The 17,971-nt window shown below is 46.1% G+C and overlaps 1 protein-coding gene across 4 annotated transcripts in view; it reads right to left on the bottom strand.

Annotated features, from left to right (window-relative positions):
• HIVEP1 (HIVEP zinc finger 1) overlaps nt 1-17,971 on the bottom strand; it is a 173,075-nt gene that overhangs the window by 145,799 nt on the left and 9,305 nt on the right. Inside the window, exon 1 of one of the 4 annotated variants that reach the window (XM_069958007.1) lies at nt 556-574. The exons of 2 other annotated variants lie outside the window; for them this stretch is intronic. The gene's annotated coding sequence lies outside the window, so the exon portion shown is untranslated. Of the gene's footprint in view, nt 1-152; nt 222-555; nt 575-17,971 lie in introns of those variants that run through there. One more of the 4 variants, XM_069958006.1, reaches the window with a different exon arrangement.

A 17,971-nucleotide genomic window follows, 5' to 3' on the forward strand; every position in this document is an offset into this window, starting at 1 on the left:
CCCATGAAATGTACAGCACTGCATGTGATCAGCAAAAATAATAAAGAGCAAAGACAGAATGGAAACTAATAGTGCGGTTTAGGGAAAATAAAAAGGGAAGAGGGCTCTAATGAATACTACAGCAGCCTGCCACACATATACAGTACACACACCTCCTTCAGGGCAATGCAAAACAAAACAGCATCATCCTGCACATGAAGATCTCGCTGGCTGCTCGCCTCTGGATCATTCATGGTTTTATGAATCACATGCGATGTGCACAGCCCACTAATGTGCCTGCTTTACAAATAGGGATGCCTTGTCGTCCTATTGCAACACTGCAAGCAAGTATACTGGGGAGGGAAAGAGAGAGGGAGGGAGAGAGAAAGTGGGAGAGGAGGAGGGAAGGGGGAGGTAGGGAGACAAGGGGTGACAGAGGAGAGAGGGAGAGAGAGAGAGAGAGAGAGAGAGAGCGAGTGAGAGAGAAGAATAACATTTGCTAGCCTGTGAATGAAAGCTCACATGCACATATTCAGAAAGCATTACGTATACCTCCTCACAGAGAAGGGACCTTACCAGGCTCAGCAGCACCAGTGCTGAAGGGGGAGGGAGCCAATTAGATCATCACCACACTGTAATGTGAGCCTCACAACGCTTTGCCATATCATGCATTATTTTCTCCAATTATTCATTTGCCAGTGAAGAAATGAATACAGCATAATACTGTGTGGGTCCCTACAATAATGGACACAACACTAGGTCTGTGCAAACGCCTTGACACTTTGACATCCTGCATGGGTGCTAGACAATAGAGGGAATACACTCTCTTCTGCACAAGATGTTGTTTTTCCACCTCACCCATCAGATTGCAGCTGCTATTTTCAGGAAGACGTTACAGAAGCAGCGGGTATAGCATGGGTTAATTCTCATTTCTCTACTCCAGAATGGATTTAAGGGTTAGTGCTGAGAAAAGGCAGGGTGCCATGAGCACTGTCTGGAAGCAAGGAGGAGGGTGGGCTTTTACCAGTGCTGGGGACATTAATGGGATGAGGGGGCTGGAGCTAGCAAGGAACAGATCAAGCGGGATTCATGCTCATGACGACTTGGAAAAGACAAGAGGCAATACAGGATGGCTGAATAATGTGCAGCAAAAGGGGGAAGGAACTAACAGAGAAAAAATATGAATGAATCTGGGGGGAGGAGCTTGGGGAAACCCCTATGCAACATAGAGCGCCTTACAGGAACCCAAGAGGATTAGAGCTGCGGGGAGACTCTTTCCACATGCTGCTAGCCAGGGCCTCTTAGTCATACAAATACCCAAACTGTTAACTCTTGCTGACAATATACAGATGTGCAGACAAAAGAATATCCATCTTTACAGCTTGCTTTCACCACCACCAGACAAAGGCAGAGCAGACCTACTGTAGCTGTTAAGGTGCCAGCAAGTGATGAAGAACTTTTTGAATAAACATACTAAAGAGGGCACATGCAACAGACACCAAAAAAGAAAGAAAAATATTCAGAGAGAACACAAATCATTTTTGTGGATTCACAGGTTATTTTTAACAATGAATGAAAAAAAAAAAATATATAGTCAATAAATAGGGAAGATTTGGATTATTTCTCATTGTTGAGTGTGATTAGTATATTACAATTGCTTGCTAGGAAGTCATATAATTAATGTATTGTTGTTTCAGAACAACATCTAAGGATATATACTCAACGTATGAGACGTTTGTTTCTACAGCAGACAAAAACTGCAACTTTGTTTTCTATTTTGTAAATGAGTGTAAAATGTTAAGGGCTCGTTCCCACTGAGGAAAGGTAGCGGAATTCCGCGACGGAATTGTCCGCCGCGGAATGCCGTTAGCCTCCCGCTCATAATGGGAGTCTATGGGAGGCGCGCGCTCCTGCCCTGTCCGCGCTGAAGAATGAACATGTTCATTCTTCAGCGCGGACAGGGCAGGAGCGCGCGCCTCCCATAGACTCCCATTATGAGCGGGAGGCTAACGGCATTCCGCGGCGGACAATTCCGTCGCGGAATTCCGCTACCTTTCCTCAGTGGGAACGAGCCCTTAGTAGGACTGAATTTACCACAATTTACACCTGCACAGAGGTGCAAACTGTAGTAAAAATGTAGACGCAGCCTCACATATCCCCAGTTTACTGAGAGACGTGGGTGTGGAGGGCAGCACTTTAGCAAGACCTACATAACCATATGCTGATTGTAAACTGCCTCCAAAGTGTTTAAGGCCTTGTGCACACCCAGCTACCATTATGCAGATTCCACATCAGATTTCTTAAAGTTGTGCCACAGCAGATTTTTTGTATGGAAACATCAGTACCCTATGCTTGTCTTCACATCTGCATTGTGGTAGTCTTTAAAAACAGAAAGAATGATGCTGTGCTGACATGTGGCAAACACTTGCAGCACTTGACAAACCAAATAGCCTTATAACAGGGGTCTATTGGAAAAACAGCACTGCATGAAGCAATATTCAAACCTGCAATGGAGGGATTAATAAAGCTTTGAATAGGGATGTCACCAGAACCCAACTGGTTCCAGGACCGTGCTTGTAATTCAAATCCACTTTTAAACCAAAGCAAATTTTCCCATAAGAAATCATAGAAATGCAGACAATTGGTTCCACACCCCAAAAATGATTTTTTTTTAATTCTGAATAACATGTAAACAAATGAAACAAACATTAGGAACCAGCTGAATATTTCATATTATAAAGTTACTGTACAGTACGGCAATCAGCATGTGGAGAATAATGTAAAGTATGTGGATAAACCTCAAAAAACAGCAGCAGTTTTTCAGAAGTCTGCGTGGTCACATGACTCACATGACAGCAATGGGGAAGGGGTGTGTTTTCAGCATGGACCAATTAGGAAGTGAGAATCACAGAGCTGTGCAGCAGGACAGTGACAGAAACTTATGTATGTAGCAGTCTGCTCCCCTGATGCAAGCCCCAACCTGAAGTAGATCTGCTATGATTTGGAAGGTGTGGGAGACTTCCTGGGTCAGAATACAGTGCTGTAGACCCCGCCGTGCAGACCACGCCCTTCCCCCACTCCCCCTCTCACCCAGTACAGGGATGCTCTTAAACCAAGTTACAATTTTGAAAAACTGTGACTTCTTGCAAAACGGTCTAAGGGTGCCTTCACACCTAGCGTAAATCTCGCTGCAAGTCTGGCTGGTCCTGGCAGTTCCCTGTCAGTCTGAAATTCAGACTGCTGCAAGTATGTAGTTCTGCCGATCCCTTAACCCCTTCTGCTCCCACTCCGCTGTGTATATACATTACCTCTCCTCGCTGCACGGGGTCCCGGTGTCCTGCTCTCCCGGCCAACCAATTAGTGTGTTGCACAGCCGCAGCCACTGATTGGCTGGGCGGGAGAGCAGGACGCCGGGACCCTGTGCAGGAGACAGGTAACGTATATACAGACACAGCGGAGCGGGAGCAGAAGGGGTTAAGAGGGCGGCAGAATTACATACTCGCAGGGGTCTTTCAGACCGCTGCGAGTATGTAGTGACAGGGAACTCCCAGGACCTGCCAGACTCGCAGCGAGATTTAAGCTGCGAGTCGGAAGGTGTGAAGGCACCCTTAATCAAAGTTACTCTTAAACTAAGGTACCTCTGTATATGTATTTATTAGGATTTTCTTTTTTTTTTTTTTTTTTGTTTAAATCCAGGGGGACCATTTTGGTTTCCAAAACTGAATGCAATTATACATTACTGAATAGTGTTGTTTCAGAAATTACATCACCTTCCAAGCAATAAAGCGTCATCACTGATTTCCTTTGTTCCATTATAAGCCTGTATATGCAGTATAACCATTCACATTGTGATTTGCATACATATCACACTTTTCTGTATTTATCAAGCTATGCTGGTATAATACTGTATGCCATGTGAGAAAACATGTATTCAGAGATCCAAGCGTCTTTCATTTCAGACGTGAAGATGATTTTCAAGGACAATGAGAGGAGACTGCCTCATTCCCACCTCTCTGCACCGAGTGTTGAGAATGGGAGGGACAGTGTGAAGCACCAGGCATTAACACACTATCTTCTGGTATGCTCGCTTTCCACTAGAATTTGGCAGATCACTGGAGCTTGGTACAAACATTTTTTTTTTTTTTTTATACCTGATGGAATTAAAATAGAAAGGATATCTCATGCATTCTGTGAGATAGAAGGATCAAAGGCCTAACTTGTGTGAATATGTATGTTCATGCCCAGTAGATCTAACATGCACACAAACTAAAAATACTAGTTCTAAAGAGTACTAACAATATGATAGCAGTCAGTATATAACCTATTTACTTAGAGAAACCTAAAATCTTAGGGACATTAAATGATACAACAGACAAAGACCTCTACAGCTAACAATATGATGCACTGCAGATGCAGTACAATAGGTGAACATGAAAACACATGACTGTACTTTAAACCTATACATTAACAGAAAAACGTCTGGTTATATTATCCAACTATATAGCATCAAAATTGCTATAACCATTGCTCAAGGTCAGTTTGGCTTCCTGAGTGGTCGCTTTTCTCTTTTATGACAGCTCATGGTAGCTCATGGTCTTATAGTCAATGACAAGGCCTCAAAGTGTCTCTTACGGCCATTGCCAAGTGCATCTAAAAAGCCCTTAAAGAGACTCTGTACCCACAAGCTGACCCCCCAAAACCACTTGTACCTTCGGATAGCTGCTTTTAATCCAAGATCTGTGCTGGGGTCTGTTCAGCAGGGGATGCAGTTCTTGTCATAAAAACAACTTTTAATCCGGCAGCGCTGTGTCTAGCGTCCGGGGCTTACATTTGTATATGCATTAGGCTAGCACCACCTCTCCGTCCTTCCTCCACACTCTCCTCATCATTAGGAATGATCCAGGACCATTTACTGCTGTTTGAGCTTTGCACAGGTGTATTAACGATCCAGCCCATGTTCATTATACACACAGGTGGGGAATAAAAGGCAATCTGCCTGGAGCATTCATAATGATGAGGAGGGTGGGGAGGAAGGACAGAGAGGGTGTGCCAGCATAATGCATATACAAATGTAATCCCCGGCCGTTAGACACAGCGCTGCCAGATTAAAAGTTGTTTTTAGAACAGTAACTGCATCACCTGCCGAACGGACCCCAGGACAGATCTTGGATTAAAAGCAGCTATCCAAAGGTACAAGCGGTTTGGGGGGGTCAAATTGTGGGTACAGAGTCGCTTTAATACGGACTATAAATCGGTCCGTGTAAAAGTGACAGTTATCAGCCGACGAGTCAGGGCCTGACTGGCTAATGTGACCAGTGGTAAAATTTATTAGCGGCCACACACAAAATATACAAGATGGGAAAAAAATGATTTGGCCATCTAAGGGCTCTTTTTTCTTTTATCTTTACCAAAGGTAAAGGCCAGAGGTACCCCCAAAGTATACCTAAGCAGGGATGTAGTGTCGGTAAGCCAAATTTCTGACCTTCGTAAATGGCCCATGCACAATAGTAAAAACAATTACACTGTAGTAAAATGGTAACTACAAGGTTTTAGATGAATAGAAGATGCATTAGAAAAATCAGATCATGACTTTCAATTTTCACAGCAACAAGTTGTGTGTAACAAATGATAGAATATTAATAATGTAAAATATTAATAATGTAAAATATTCAATATTGTTTGGGTAGATTCACACTGCATATATTGCAGCAAATCTGCTGCGATACTTGCCATTACAGTCTGTAGCCCTGCATTCTCACAGTAGATTTTAATTTCGAATGTAGTGGTAGCCTTCTACACCGGACTGGTAGAAATAATAAAGAAACCATTCTTACCCTCTCTTGTTCCTCTGGCGCGGTCCAGTCTACTTTTTTGGGTCCCAGTTCACTGACTGCCCACTCAGCCAATCACTGGCTGCGGCAAGACAACGCACTATTTGGATGAGCGGGCTGTCAGCGAGTCAGAATTTGGAGAGGCAGATGGGAGTGCACAAGAGAAACAGGAGCAGGGAAGAATGGTGTCTATCATTTTTACTGACATGGGATAGAAGCATTCTCGAATTAAAATCTACTGTGAGAAAAAAAAAATTGCAACAAACAAAACTCCAATAGGATGATTTACATTTAGAATAAGTCTGCTCCAGATTGGCATTATTTGGTAAAGGTTCTTTTAATTTTTACAATGTTATAGGGCTTATAAGTTTTTCAAACTTCACCTACAGTAACAGCAGCTACAATCAAGCACAGGAGAGAAATTTAACCCTCTTTAACGACAAAGGACATACATTTACAACTACTTGCTGTTAAAGGGGTACAGAGAGGGGCATATACCAGGAGGTCACCGGAGGCTATCATTAGCTGGGGGGGGGGATGCAGATTATAGCCAAACAGAGCGATCACTCTGTGCAGCTATTTAACCATTTAGATGCCACCGTCAAAACTAATAGCAGCATTTAAATGACCTGTTAAAGCCTTCCCTGGTGGTCAAGCGTGTGTGTGTGTGTGATGTGATCAACATATGTACCCTTTAACATACTGTGTACTACATTGATCTCTATGAGCAATAATGGTATTGCTCATAAGAGTGTAAATGTTTAAAAAAAAAAAAAAGTAAAGTTTTTTTCATAATTTTAAATTCCTGTCCCATAATTAAAGTTTGAATCATCATCCTTTTTCCATTTTTAAAATAAACCTATTCGGTACTGCCATGTGCGGAATCGCAATAGAAAAATGATCACATTCCTGATTTTGCACGGTCAATGTCATAATCACAAACACCCACCAAAGTGCAGTGAAGATTTTGAATAAAAAGTGATGAATGAAAAGTCAGATATTCGCAAATTACCAATAAAAAATTCAGATCATTGTGCCAAAAATTACATATTAAATAGACCTATAGACCAAAAAATAAAAGCGATATAAGGATCAGAATAGAGCATTTAACCCCTTAAAGACAGAGCCAATTTCGATTTTTGAGTTTTAATTTTTTCCTCCTTAAAAGGCTTAAAAGGCCATAGCAGTTGCATTTTCCACCTTTTTTCGACAAAACTTTTTTTTTTACTTTTACACTTATACTAGAAGCCCCCCTGGGGGACTTCTAGTATATGTGCACTGATCTCTCATAGAGATCTCTGCAGCATAGATATGCTGCAGAGATCCATGGAATAGGCACATGTTTGACAGCTGCTTCTGGTTACAGTATTAGCGGGCACGGCGATCGGACAGTGCCCGCTAATACCTGCGGTTCTGGGCTACAAGCGGCACCCGGGACCGCTGCGGTTCAGAGCGGGGTCGCCGCGCGGCCCCGTTCTGAAAGCCCTTACCGGCAATAGGGCGTAAATACCCCTTTGTCGTTAAGGGGTTAAATATAAATTGCCTATCATTGTAATTGTTATGACTTGAGGAACATAGATAATATGTCAGGGTGAACTGTGCAGAGACGAATACCCTGCCCCGGGTTGAAAGGTTTCCTCTAAAGGGAATGTGTTGTCAGAAAATTATTTATTGTTTAAGGGTGCCTTCACACCTACCGGATCCACAGCGGATCTCACTTCTGCGAATTTGGAGCGAGATCCACTGCGGATCCGGTACCATTCACCCTAATGATAGCACATACCCCCAGCGGGATTGACATCCCGCTGTGAGTGAGCTTTAACCCCCTGATGCCCGCAGCCCTGCCGCATCCCCGCCTCCTGCAGCTCCACCGCTGCCCCCATCAGCCCCGGCGACTGCATCCCCAATCGCCGCCCGCACGCATCCTCGATCAACTCCCGCATCCCCCATCATCTCTGCAGCCCATCTGCATTCCCGATCATCCCCGCAGCCGGCACGCATCCCTGATCGCCGCCCGCATCATCCCTGCAGCCCGCCGCCGAGAGCATACAGTACCTGCTCCTCGGCGCAGCTGCTGGGATGATGCGGGCGGGCTGCGGGGATGATCTGGGATGCGTGATGGCTGCAGGGATGATGGAGGATGCGGGCGGCGATCGGGAATGCGTGATGGCTGCAGGGATGATGGGGGATGCGGGCGCTGGGGCTGATGGGGGCAGCGGTGGAGCTGCAGGAGGCTGGGATGCAGCGGGGCTGCGGCCATCAGGGGGTTAAAGCTCATACTCACAGCGGGATGTCAATCCCGCTGCGGGTATGTGCTATCATTAGGGTGAATGGTACCGGATCCGCAGTGGATCTCGCTCCGAATTCGCAGAAGTGAGATCCGCTGTGGATCCGGTAGGTGTGAAGGCACCCTAAATAATGTTTTTTATGTTAAAGTGTCACTGTCGTATTTTATTTATTTTTGCAGAAATCAATAGTAAAGGCGATTTTAAAGCGTAACTGTCATGTTTTTTTTTTTTTTGCAGAAATCAGTAGTATAAGCGATTTTAAGAAACTCTGTAATAGGTTTTATCAGCCAAAAAAAGCCTCCTTCTGTACTCAAGTAGCAATCTCCCAGCCTCCCCCCTGACTTCTTATCTGTGCATTATCAGGCAAACACGTCTTCATTACAGAGAAGCCAGTGAAGACGGGTTCTGCTCTCTCCATTGTAAGCCTATGAAGGGGGGAGGGGCCGAGGGAGATGAGGGAGCAGGAAGAGGTGACATGAAGGTCAGCTGTTTGTAGACTGTCTGGGCACCTAAAACGCAGGATTCAGGGGTCAGAAAGGTCAGCGCTTATCTATGAACTTGCTGAGAGAAGATTGCAGGGTGTTGTGCTTTGCAGAAATCCTCCGTGCTCAGTCACTCCTCTCAGCCCCTCCCCTCTCCATAGCCACATAATGAAGACAGAAATCCTGCTTCATCTGATGTGAGGGGGGAGGCTGGGAGATTGCTTTTTCTGTCCAGAAGGAAACTCTTTTAGTACATGAAACCTATTACAGAGTTTCTTAAAATCGCTTGTACTATAGATATTTATTGTTTTCAGAAAAATGACCCTGAAATGACAATTACGCTTTAAGCAACTTATAATTGGGTTAATTATAAACATATGCCATTATCTGCCTTCAAAAAGACTTTCCCCAGGTCCCCCTCCCTCCTCTTTCTCATTCACTGCTCATTATCAGGAAATCACGACTCTTTTACATCAGACGTGCCCTGTGTAATCTATGGAGAAGGGAGGGGAGCAAGGAGATTAGTCACCAGCAGAGAGCAGAGAACAAAGGATTACACAGCACGACCTGTGTGAAAGCCAGTATTCAGAGGTCAGAGAGGTCAGTGCTGACTTCAGAGGAGATATCTCGGTGATGTAGCTGTAAATTAACTCTTTGTTGACCTGTTTTGGTGCCTCATCTCCCTCCCCTCACCTTAAGAGAACCATGAAGACGGGGGTAGAGCTTCAAACTGCTTTTTCTTGATAAAAATGCATTTTTCGGCTAATAAACCCAATTACAAAGTTTCTGTAATTGATTGTACTATTGATTTCTCAAAAAAAAAAATTTAAATTTATTTTTTTGTGACTTTTTTATTTTGATATTATAAAAATATTATATATAAGAAATACTTACTACATATGGCCAACCACATTAAGCGTTTTTTTACCCAGTGGCCAAAATTACGCGTTTTGGATAAGTTTAACATATACACTAGGACCTATCCTGGTGCATATAGAAAACATGCATTGCTTGATAAAATGAAGTGTGAAATTAGTCTTATACTGAACTATTGGTAAAAGCATATGAACACTTCTGATAAAAAGTTTGAAACTGAATGTTCCATTAATAAGACTACAAGTTATTGTTGTTTGAAAATTTATCATTCCAGACTGCTTTCACATTGGTGACAATGATATACGAGTTTTGAAAATATACTGAAAAATACACACATAGCCAGAGAGAATACTGCTGACACCATGCTACAAAAGCTACACATAGACTGCAAGCTATATGACTGATGACTTTACAAAAACAAATTATTAAGCCTGACACAACTAAATTATACACACACAGTGCAGTAAAACAATAACAAAATAAGTCAAAGAGTCAAACAGAACCTACCGTGTTTCCCCGATAGTAAGACACCCCCGAAAGTAAGACATAGTTGGACTTTCGGGGGCTGGGCTAAAGTAAGACATACCCCGAATGTAAGACATAGTACATAGGGCGGTATTTTTGTACTTTTATGTCCCTGCGCCCGTCCTGTCAGAGGCTCGCACGCGCGCGCACACACACACACGCGCGGCCCGGCACGAGCGCTGCACGTCATGTGCAGGGACGCCGGTATTGGTGTGGGAGCTGAAGGAGCAGCAGGGCCCAGGTGACTGCCCGCACCGCCCCCGTCTGGTCCAAGCGACCTTCCCCCCACCCCCCGTGCGCGCACCTGTCCGCCCTCTCTGAGGCCCCGTCCTGCCGCACCGTCCATGCGCCCACCACCCGTCCGGTCCGGCGTCCCTGCTCACTGAGGGGAGTACAGGACAGCCGCCCTCACGTGCTGCTGCTCCTCCAGCTCTGACATGGCCGCCTCCCTGCACACACAGGACAACGTGTGACAGCTGACCTGTCATCTCATCCCCTCAGTAACAGTACAGGATAGGAGGAATAATGGGCTGCAGCAGGCGGGATAACTTATAGCTGTGTGTGTTATCCTGCCAGCTGCAGCACATCCATTCCTCCTATGTTACAGTCCTGCACTGTTACTGAGGGGACTACAGTCATACACCCCTGTCCGCCCCCCTATACAGTCATACACCCCTGTTTCCCCCCCCCTATACAGTCATACACCCCTGTCCGCCCCCCTATACAGTCATACACCCCTGTCTCCCCCCCCTATACAGTCATACACCCCTGTCCAATATAAGACATACCCCAAAAGTAAGACATAGTGGGACTTTTGGGAGTAAAAAGAACGTAAGACACTGTCTTACTTTCGGGGAAACACGGTATAATCTGGATCAATAGGTCTGTTTTGCAGTAAGCACAGGGGTGATTCTAGCCTCTCTGCTGCCCGAGGCGAACTATAGGATGACGCCCCCCCCGTCAATCCGCCCACATTATAATCCACTATTGGCCCCCCACACACACACACTGCTGTCCCCAATAAACATGTTTGGTCCCTTGCTGCAAAGAGGATGTCAGGAGAGGAGGGGGCTGATCCTATAGGAGAGGTCACAGCAGCACAGAGGAGGTCAGGAGAGGAGGGTGCTAATCCTATAGGAGAGGTCCCAGCAGCACAGAGGATGTCAGGAGAGGAGGGTGCTAATCCTATAGGAGAAGTCCCAGCAGCACAGAGGATGTCAGGAGAGGAGGGTGATGATCTTTTAGGAGATGGTCCCCCTCTTCCCCCCTTATAGATGGTCCCCCTCTCCCCCCCCCCCTTATAGATGGTCCCCCTCTCCCCCCCCCCCTTATAGATGGTCCCCCTGTCCCCCCCCCTTATAGATGGTCCCCCTGTCCCCCCCTTATAGATGGTCCCCCTCTCCCCCTCTTTCCCCCCTCCCTTATAGATGGTCCCCCTCTCCCCCCCCTTTATAGATGGTCCCCCTCTTCCCTCTCCCCCCCCTTATAGATGGTCCCCCTCTCCCCCCCTTATAGATGGCCCCCCTCCCCTTATAGATGGTCCCCCTCTTCCCTCTCCCCCCCCCTTATAGATGGCCCCCCTCCCCTTATAGATGGTCCCCCTCTTCCCTCTCCCCCCCCCTTATAGATGGTCCCCCTCTCCCCCCCTTATAGATGGTCCCCCTCTTCCCTCTCAGCCCCCCTTATAGATGGTCCCCCTCCCCTTATAGATGGTCCCCCTCTTCCCCCCTTATAGATGGTCCCCCTCTCCCCCCCCCCTTATAGATGGTCCCCCTCTCCCCCTCCCTTATAGATGGTCCCCCCTCTTCCCCCCCCCCTTATAGATGGCCCCCCTCCCCTTATAGATGGTCCCCCTCTTCCCTCTCTCCCCCCTTATAGATGGTCCCCCTCTTCCCTCTCAGCCCCCCCTTATAAACGGTCCCCCTCCCCGTATAGATGGTCCCCCTCTTCCCCCCCTTATAGATGGTCCCCCTCTCCCCCCCCCCCCTTATAGATGGTCCCCCTCTCCCCCTCCCTTATAGATGGTCCCCCTCTCCCCCTCCCTTATAGATGGTCCCCCTCTTTCCCCCTTATAGATGGTCCCCCTCTTTCCCCCCTCCCTTATAGATGGTCCCCCTCTCCCCCCCCCTTATAGATGGTCCCCCTCTTCCCTCTCCCCCCCCCCTTATAGATGGTCCCCCTCTCCCCCCCCTTATAGATGGTCCCCCTCTTCCCTCTCCCCCCTTATAGATGGTCCCCCTCTTCCCTCTCCCCCCTTATAGATGGTCCCCCTCTTCCCCCCCCTTATAGATGGTCCCCTCTCCATCATTGCGGCGCCACTGAGTAAGCAATATATATATATATATATATATATATATATATATATATATATATATATATATATATATATATATATATGGGTAGTGCGTATATATAGGGGTAGCTGCTTAGCCGCGATTGGCTGAGCATAACTGTGCTCAGCCAATCACGGCTGAGCAGAGTTGAGATGCGGCAGAGGGGGGCCGGCATGTGGGACGGCTGGCCTCCGGAAGATTACTCAAAAATAAATGCAGATGTGCCTAAAAACACTGTGTGTGAACAGTCCTGAATCCAGCCGCCTCAATGGGTCACCTTAACATCCAAATAGCAAAAAAACAGGACACATGAATATCTTTAGAATAACTCTTTGTTTGTAGGTATTTTCTTTTGCAATAAAACTTTCACAAAAATAATTAAAATAACAGATATCACCACAGTGCTCAGGGATTGGGAGAATCCGGTGGTCATGCCGAAGATTACATCACTGTCAGAAGATGGCAGACGGGGGTCGACACGTATCAGGTATGTATAATGCACTACACTTCCGGGTCCACGGGGGGGGGGGGGGGGGTCGGGGACACAGGGAAGGGGGCCATTCACATACATAACATACTTTACAATGTATCAAAAGACCTGCACGTGGTACATGAGGCAATATGGTTTGGCCAAATTATATACTAACTTCTGATGTTGGTTTTAAATGTAGCTGAACAAGCTTTCGTGTCAGCCATGGGTGCGATGTGCAGCCATTTCTGTCTTGTTGGCTTGTGCATATTTTATGTATTCTGTCCCTTTTTTCATTGTGGCTAGCACTCGTGCTTTGTAAGACCCATGTGATCCAAATTAGCAGGAAGCACCTGTGTACATAAGGGGAGGATCTCCTAGTATTCTCCCATTCTACCTGCAGAGGAATGGAGAGAGAGGTAAGAGCTTGTTCACACTTGTGTTGCTTGGGGTCCACTTTTTCCGCCGGTGGCGCCTGCGGGGTCCGGGGGGGCCCTTTAGGGTCTGGTCCTGTGACAATGGGGTTGCAGGGCCATTCCGTGGCCCCCCTTTCTCTGCTTGTGCACGTTTTGCGGGGATTGTGGTCGCTGACCGGCACAGTGATGTTTTTTGGTTAGGGACTCGTGTATCAGAAGACCTGCACGTGGTACGAGGCAATATGGTTTGGCCAAATTATATACTAACTTCTGATGTTTGTTTTAAATGTAGCTGAATAAGCTTTCGTGTCAGCCATGGGTGCGATGTGCAGCCATTTCTGTCTTGTTGGCTTGTGCATAGCATACTTTACAAAGTTGTATAACTTTGTAATGTGTGTTATTTTGTAAATAATTTCTTAGCACCGCACTACCCCTTTAATAAAAGGTTGGGAAACCTTTAAGTTTTTAAGTTTTACCAACCACTTTCTATACAAATCAGTTTTCCAGATTTCTCTTGTTTACCCGGCCCTGTCAACTGCAAGTGTACTGAAAAGATGTTTCTATGGTAAAATATGCTATGCTGTGAAAAAGTTGATCAATTTTGATTTAGGCTGGGTTCACACTACATATATTTCAGTCAGTATTGTAGTCCTCATATTGCAACCAAAACCAGGAGTGGATTGAAAACACAGAAAGGATCTGTTCACACAATGTTGAAATTGAGTGGATGGCCGTCATTTAATGGCAAATATTTGCTGTTATTTTAAAACAACGGCTGTTATGTTGAAATAATGGCAGTTACTTACTGTTATATGACGGCCATCCACTCAATTTCATCATTGTGTGAACAGATCCTTTCTGTGTTTTTAATCCACTCCTGGTTTTGGTTGCAATATAAGGACCACAATACTGACTGAAATATACGTAGTGTGAACCCAGCCTGAGGTTTTGGTTGCAATATGAGGACCACAATTCTGACTGAAATATATGTAGTGTGAACCCAGCCTTAAGGTGTAACGGTCATTTAAATGTCACTTTTCAGAAATCAAGAAATATCAATAGTACAAGTGATTTTAAGAAACTCTGTAATATGTTTTATTAAGCAAAAGTTTTCTTCTGTTTTCAAAAAGCTGTTTTGCAGTCTCCATCCCTCCACCTGTGTACATTATGGTCTATTGGGGAGGGGGCAAGGGGGATGAGTGAGCACAGAGAGGAGAAAAGGCGGCCCTGCACAGCACAACATCCTGGAATCTGATCAACTTCCCAGACCAGCACTGACCTTTCTGACCTGTGAATCTAGCGTTATGTGCCCAGACAGTCTCCAAACTGCACGGGCTGTTTGTCTCCTCTTTCTGCTCACTCAACCCTTAAATTGTAGCCCAGACAGCCACAGATGTGAGTTTTTTTAAAGTTCCTCTAATAAATTTGGTGCGTTGAATAGGCAGCATTACACAGCCCAATGACTTGATGTAAGCAAGCAAGCAAGCGAGTCCATAAACGGCCCAGATAATAGTGCAACCCTTGTAAGGGTATGTGCACACTGAGGAATTCAGACGAAACCTCCGTCGTGGAATTCCCAGCTCGTGCCTGCTCGCGGACTGCAGCGGGCTCACGCGTCTCCGCCTGTGTCATAGACGTCATTCTATATACGGGCAGATGCCTTCCTCCGTCCAAAGAACGAACTTGATCATTCTTTGGACGAAGGGCGGAATACGCCTGTGCATAGAATGGAGTCTATGACACGGGCGGAGACACGCCCGCTACAGTCCGCGAGCTGGGAACTCCGCAACAGAGGTTCCGTCTGAATTCTTCAGTGTGCACATACCCTAAAATATAAAGATATACATATGTTTCTGCACTCTGATGTCTTGCTAGCTTCGGACCACTCTCCGCAATGTCTGAAGTGACAGGCCGCTCAGACAATGACTGGGACAAAGCCACAGACAATGATTGGCTAAGCGGCCTGTCATTTCAGACACCAAGGGGAGCGGGCCAATGCTAGCAAGACATCAGGGGGTGCAGAGAGGTATGTATAAGTTTATTTATTTTTTCTACACATTCATCGCTACGTGTAATAGCAATGCGAGCCCAGTGGCTGAGGATTTTAGGTCAGGACCAAAAGACATGATCAGCCTTATCGTTGTCATCAGCTGATTATTGTCTTTATTACACTGAGTGATGATCTGCCTAATCAGCCTGATTCGACAGATTATCACTCCATATAATAGGGCGCTAAGTCAATATACTTTATCAATACTGAAGTAAGAAATGTAAGTTTTGATAAATTACCCTTATTGATTTTTTGTTTTCTTTCTAGACACGGGACTGAAATCCACAGTGCCAAACCTACAACATATTCACTTTAGAGTGCCTTCACACTTACCGGATCCTCAGCGGATTTCACACAGCGAGTTTGCAGCTGTGGATCCTGGTAGTGTGAAGGTCTATGGATTTACATATCCGCAGCAAAATTTTCATTCCACTGCGGATATGCAAGCCAGCCCCTTTAACCCCCCGCAGTCCCCGGCCCGAAGCATACATTACCTGCTGAGGGCCGCGGCTGTGTGTAAGGCTCCCGGCTTCCCTCGCTCCCCATCAGACAATCAGTGCACGGCAGCGCTGAATGGCTGATAAAGGGGCAAGGGGAGCCGGCAGGGAATGTATGCTTCAGGCCCAGGGCTGCAGGTGGAGGGGGGTTAAAGGGGCCGGCTTACATATTTGCAGTGGAATGAAAATAGACCTTCACACTACCAGGATCTGCAGCAGATTTCGCAGCGTGAAATCTGCTGTGAAACCGGTAAGTGTGAAGGAACCCTACAAATCAGCTTAATTTGGAACAATTTGCTGCAGTGTATAATAAGAAGTTTGGACGTACCTTTACATTCCATGGTTTATTCTTTTCTATATTATATAAAAATATTTAAAAAATATAAAATGGTGTGAAAAGCCCATAGCTACCAATTACAGCTCAGCTTTTAGCTCTGGTAAAAAGAAAGCTGAGCTGTGATTGGTTACTGTGGGCAGTTTACACCAGTCTATATTTTATACCCTTTAATAAATCTAAAGCTTTGACTCATCAGACCAGAGTACAGATTTCCACTGGTCTAACATCAACTCCTTGTGTTTCTTGGCAAAGTCAATCTAATCTTCTTGTTCCTCCGTATTGACTTTGTAGAAATTCTACCATAAAGCACTATTTATTATGTGAGCTTTAATCTGAGATCCACTTTAAAGGACACATACAGAGCCCCTGTACAAAAAATTAGTTTGGGCCCCAAAACCTATTCATTTCGCCACCTTTCTACGCCTGGGTATCCAGTACATGTGTCCTGGAGCATAGATGCCAGGGCCCACTAAAGGACTGTACTGCAGTCTGTGCAGGCCCCATGGGGGCCACCCAAATAAATGGGGGGCACCCAAATAAAGACCCCATCAGAACCGACACACTGGTCTGGTCCTGCACTGATGTATCTGTGACCATAACTGTGACCTCCTGGAATAACAAAAATTACAACTCTCAGAATGCCTTGCACGTTGTAGTTTCCGAGGGGACAACCCCCTGAGGTTTCTACTCATTTGTACTTCAAATCCCAACATATCCTGAGGGCTGCAGTAAATGCTGAGAGTTGTAGTGTTTGCAGCTGTTGTACTTGGAGGGTCCTGGGTGCATTGTACACTGGATGCTTTGTGGGAGATCAGACTATATAGCTCAGAGTGTGGAAGTGACCCCAGAACAGCACTAATAGGGGATAGAACAAATGGGGCCTTAATGGGGCACAGGTGGGGTATATGTACTGTATGTGGCTGCACAGGTGGGAGACATGTACTGTACGTGGCTGCTTAGGGGGGAGATGAAAGGGAAAAACAACCATGCTGCAGGGGTGAGGGGGGCACAGTTATTGGCAAAAAAGGCATAAACTTACAGCATCAGGCTGTAAGTTTATCAGGCTCTGTGCTTGCTCTTACACACTCCACCCTCTATCTTACAACTTCCAGCAGCCTGACAGACACGCTGACAATGATCACTCACAGTCACAGCTGCTGCTGTTGCTCCTCTTCTGCCCTGGTGTCCTACACCCCACGCTTTCTGCTCCCTGCAGCCACCTCTGACCCCTTACCTGTACTGAACTCAGCCAATCACTGGCTGCGGAGCTGTCTTATCTCAGTCAGTGATTGGCTAAACGGACTGTGTCTGAGGAGAAGGGCTAGAAGTGTCAGAGGCAGAGGGAGCAGGAAACACAAAGAAAAGGCACCAAGACACTGGGGAGCATGGGTAAGTATAAACTTTATTATTTTCTATGTAAAAGCAAGAGCTGCACACACATCGTTAACAATGTCCCTGCAGCCCCTGTTATGCAATCGCTGAGTAGTGTAATAGGCTCAGTAAGCAAGCACTGATCTAGCTGAAAGGGGCTCACTTAAGGGCCTATTACACCGGTCGTTTAGAGGAGCAAACGAGCGCTCTCAGCGCTCGTTTGCTCCTCGTTCCCCGCTCGCTGCCGCCGCTATTCAACGCGGCGGCAGCGAGCGGGTGAGTGCGGGAGGGGCGGCGGGGAGCTGCGGGGGGGCTGCCCGGGGGATCGCTGGTCTATTTCCGAGCACCAGCTGGTCATGAAGTGCTCCAGGCAGGACCACTGGCCCACCCTTCTGTGACGCAGGAGAGGGTTGGGCATGGTGATATTAATAAGTGGATAAGTATTAATACATAAGAATATGCATATGATATTAATAAGTATTAATACATAAGAGTAAATGGCTAATCCACATTTTTC

The sequence above is a fragment of the Dendropsophus ebraccatus genome, chromosome 2 (genome assembly GCF_027789765.1).
Source record: "Dendropsophus ebraccatus isolate aDenEbr1 chromosome 2, aDenEbr1.pat, whole genome shotgun sequence".
In the NCBI taxonomy this organism is placed as follows: Eukaryota; Metazoa; Chordata; class Amphibia; order Anura; family Hylidae; genus Dendropsophus; species Dendropsophus ebraccatus.